General features: G+C 42.5%; 1 long non-coding RNA gene across 1 annotated transcript; it reads right to left on the reverse strand.

The window, feature by feature from the left end:
* Positions 1–697: 697 nt before the first annotated feature.
* On the reverse strand, positions 698–4,836 carry LOC125263460. Its single transcript, XR_007183817.1, has 2 exons — positions 4,701–4,836; positions 698–2,098 (listed from the first exon to the last, which is right to left on the reverse strand). It is a non-coding gene; the product is annotated as an uncharacterized LOC125263460 (long non-coding RNA).

The raw sequence follows: 4,836 nt of genomic DNA on the forward strand, positions 1-4,836 counted from the left end.
CTAGAATAATCATCAGTTGATATTGATTGAACTGATAAATGGCTCCATCTGGTGTGTTTTTGAAGAACTGCAGCTCAAACTGCTTCATCACTGTGAAATCAACAGAAAACAGACAATATTATACTGCTGGTGTTCTGACTATTATATGACTAGTATATGAGACCAATCTGCTACCAACACTATATATAGCCTACATGGTTTATGGCTAGAGTTATGGTCTACACTTTGATTTACACTTGTATGTTTTACAGTTTTCAATTTCATATTAAATTCAATGTGTGCATTTGAATGTGTGTTTTAGAGTGAAAATGGAGCATTAATATGCAAGATGCACACCTTTTTTTACAATTATAATTTATGTACAATTATAAATGCTACTTAAATATTATAAATGCCTTAAAGTGCGCTGGTTCATTTCTGCATTCTGAGCTCCTGTACAAATTTCATCGACAATAAACTCAAGCTCATCAGCTGCATCCCGCACATTTATATTAAATGTGATTAATAGTGAACATATGCGTAACATATGCGACATGTCCCCACCAATTTTTACCAGGGTTGATACCAAATACAAATAAAATATCTATAGTTAAATTTGGTCGTTTGTTAAGTAAGAGTTTATTCAATAATTCAGTATTAGCTTTATTATTTCTGATAACACACAAAAAAATTAGAGACACACAGATTCCAGCCAATATAAATGAATGAAGTTTTTAATAACATTTATCACATAAACATACAATGATTTTGCAAGTTTATTGCCTTGTTTCAGAAAACAATTATGTACGTTTTATTTCAAGGCGCATTTCCCCTTGGCTAATATAAAATATAAGGAAGACAGAAAAACAAATGAATATAAAAATATTCTACCCAGAGTGCAAAAAACCCCCACAATATTTGTCTTTAACAGCTTATTTTTATAATAATAATAAAATAATTAGTAAAAAGAAACCTTTGGTGCAGGCTTTTAGCATATATTAGTTTTGTCACATTTGATTTCTTTTGTAACATTTACCTAACATAAACTTCATGAGACACTCTGAGGCTATTTATATATTTATAATGAGCACCAGATGAAATATAAATCCAAAAATAAGAACATGGAAAAGTCTGACTAGAAGGCCAAACAGAGTATTTAAATGAAGGCAATCGTCTCCATCAAACAGTCATAATATTCTACAAGACAAACACAACCACCAAAATACAAAAATGCCACGAGTTTAAAAAGACAACAGCTGAACACTAAAAGAGGCACAAGATGTGGAAAAAAAGACAAATGACATGACAGGTCTTCATCTCCTCACATGTCAACAAATAAAACTAATAAGCACCTCATAAAATGTCACAGATTTGTTCACAACTTCTGGTAAAAAGACTAAATGTTGCAATTTCCCTGTTAGTTATTTTTGCACATTTCAGCAGCAGATAAAGATATATATCTAACAAACATGTTAGGTACCACTATAAATGAATCACATTGTTTTATCAAGTATAAACTCATTTGTGTGTTTTATTTGCTGGAACATTCCTCCATCAAGTGTTTTTCAACATTTAACACAGCCTGTATCACGTACGTAACAGAATAAATACTCAAACTTATTAAGGTAGGTTTTGTTCGGAGAGTGTTTTCTGATGAAGACGGATGTCTAGTGTTGGTGTTAGTAGTGGCACCGTATGATCACAGTATAGTACAGACTGTCCTTCAGTACAAGACTGTGTTGAGGAGTAAAGTCTGGGTCATAATGCCTGTCTTGGTAAGGTATCAGTTATAAGAGGATGTAAACTTGATAATGTTGAGGATGTAAACTATTAAATTGATAATAGGTGAAATATGACTGGTAGTGCACGGTGCCGACTATTAAAATCCTGTAATTGTGACACTTTACTCTGTGAGTGACCTCTTCTCTCCAACAATTCTCTTCAGTGTCATTTACATGCCTAACATGTATTTGCAGCATTGAGCAGTGTAGTTTCACAGAGTTTTGACAATTTTTTTTTTTTTATTATAGTATTGTTTCTTAATCATTTTTAGTCAAATCCTCACTCCACCTCCAGCCCCTCCCTCGCTCGGCTGCTCGTCCATCGGAGTATCATGCTCCTGTATGAAAATACAGATTCATAAGGTTTAAAGTAATGAGGTGGATTGAGAATTAGGATTGTGTTCTTCCTGTTGTTGGAGGAGTGTTTCTTTTACTAAATTTAACACTCTGTATTGCTGTTTTCCAATAAGACACTTGCTCTCTGAAAGTGTTACATTACCTAGGGTGTATAAAGCACACGACGAAGAGATAAGATCAAACAAGTCTTTTACTAGAGAATCCAACTGGAGAGTACAGGAACAGGACAGGAACATACACCAAGGTACACACGAACGACACCCGACCACTAACTGAACAGATACAGGAACTTAGACAGACTGATTAACTCAAATGACAAACAGCTGTGATGAATCGATTAGTGTCCATGGATACTGATTGTGTTGGGAAACTAGAACAAAGGAACATGTGACAGATGACAACAAACTGAAAGTCCATGTGACTGTGACATTACACCCCCTCCCGGAAAGGCGTGTCCTCACGCCGTAAAGAGGGAGGAAGCTGACGATGGGATGCAGATGACGATGTTGGAGGTGGTTCAGGAGGCGGACGGCTCACCGGGAGGAGGCGGAATAAAGGGGTCCAGGGTGGTGCAGGAGGTGATGAAGGGTGGTGGATGGCCTTAAACAGGGGCTGCAGAATGTTGAGCCAGGCCACAGCCAGGATGGTGCCCCATGGCGGCGTTGATGGAGGGAGGAGCCATGGAAGGTAGTTGTAGAACGCCATGGGGAGGACCGCAGTCAACGACGGCGAGGATTGAGCCCACCGTGTAGTCGACATGCTGAGGTGGTGGAGAGATGGTGATGATCCAAGCGGCCCTGATGGAGCCGCAATGACGACCTCCGGCGATCGAGGAGGGGATCCGGAGGTCAGTAGACGCGTCGGAGTGACCGAGGGTGGAGACGGAGCCTGAGGTAGGGCGGAGCAAGCTGTAGTGAAGGGGGTGGAGGACCAGAGAGCAGCGGATGGTCCGTAGGTCCACAGCGGAGGCGCAGCGATGTCTGACTCAGGTGGAGCCGACGTTCCGAGGGAGTCCAGCGTGGTCGTAAGGCCGATGGTCACCTCCGAGGTCGAAGGTGGAAGGAGCGCAAGTGCAAGGGTCAGGGCGATGGATGAAGGCAGCTCGAGACCGCCCGAAGCTGGAGGCGGAGCTTCGGGCTCTTCGTGCCCAGGAGGAAACGGATCCCGGCAGGCCCGAGATGGTACCACGCTACTGAGAGGAGGTGGTATTGTGGGACTGAAGGGAGACGTAGATGACTGGATGGCACAGATGGTAGGAGGCAGGGAAACAGGTTGTAGATAAGGTGGGGGAGGCCTGCTGGACGGGACCAGCTGGACAGGCGACAGTACAGGGCCAAGGAAAATGTCCTCTCGAACACCTTAGGTCCAGCAGTGATTCAGCAAATAACTCACTCTCAGTAGCGGGTGGGTGGGTGGGCGGGCTCACTTCCAGTCCCTCGACGTCCACCAACACTCCCTCGGCGATTGATGGCTCGGCCGGCTCACACACCTGGTCAGGTTCACGCTGCTCAGGCTCCATGGCGATGTTACCCCCGATCGCTCTTGTATGCGTGGGCGGCTCAATCGCGGCGGTCTCCATCGTGCTACCTGCGGTGGGCTCAGGTCGAAAATCCTCACCGTCTGGGTGGTTCTGGCTGGGGAGTGGGGCTGGCGGCAACTCCGACAGTGAATGCTGATCCACAGGATGCCAGCACCCACTCCACATATGACATGAAGCTCCCTCGAGGACCCTCCCCGGACAGTTGTGCTTGTGCGGTGTTGTTGAGTCCGGTGTGCGGGAACGAGCACAGATAGTAGTCCGGGAAGGTGGTGTGATGTGCGAGATCCAGATATTCTTCTAAATGTCTCTCGAGGGAGATTTCCCCCTGCTTAAGGCACATGAGTTTAACGGCTGGGTCCATAGAGAAAGCAGGAGTGAAACACGGAAACAAAAACACTGAACACGAAAACAAAAAAGAAAATACTACCAACAAACACGTCACTTACTGGTTTGGGTCGGGTGTTCTGTTACAATACCACTGGTGTATATAAAGCACACGACGAGGAGATAAGATCAGAAAAGTCTTTTACTAGAGAATTCAACTGGCGAGTACAGGAACAGGACAGGAACATACACCAAGGTACACATAAACGACACCCGACCACTAACTGAACAGATACAGGAACTTAAATAGACAGACTGATTAACTCAAATGACAAACAGCTGTGATGAATCGATTAGTGTCCATGGATATTGAGTGTGGCGGGAAACTAGAACAAAGGAACATGTGACAGATGACAACAAACAAACTGAAAGTCCATGTGACTGTGACAGAAAGAAGTTGCATTGTTTTTATATTAAAAGTTAGGGAGTTCTTTGTGTTTTTGATTGTTTTGACACTGCCTCACCTGTAAACTCTGCTTCTGTTGTGTTAATAGTGTTAAAAAAAGGATAAAATAGAGTATACATTTGTTACATCCAACATTTTTTAATTAATCGTAATTATTTAATAATTTAAAAATGTATTTATTTTGTGTTTTTTTAAGGACTTTTGCAAAGTAAATTTTATATATTGTGTTAAATCAGCTGTATGTAATACTTACAGTCTGTGGTACTAGCGCATGGCTCCTGCGGCAACAGTAAATCACACCAACAGTTACAGCTACAGCTACAACCAGCAGAACAGCAATAACAGCAGCAGCAGCACATATTCCTTTTACAACAGCTGAAGACAAACCT

This window comes from Megalobrama amblycephala, linkage group LG2 (assembly GCF_018812025.1).
Source record: "Megalobrama amblycephala isolate DHTTF-2021 linkage group LG2, ASM1881202v1, whole genome shotgun sequence".
In the NCBI taxonomy this organism is placed as follows: Eukaryota; Metazoa; Chordata; class Actinopteri; order Cypriniformes; family Xenocyprididae; genus Megalobrama; species Megalobrama amblycephala.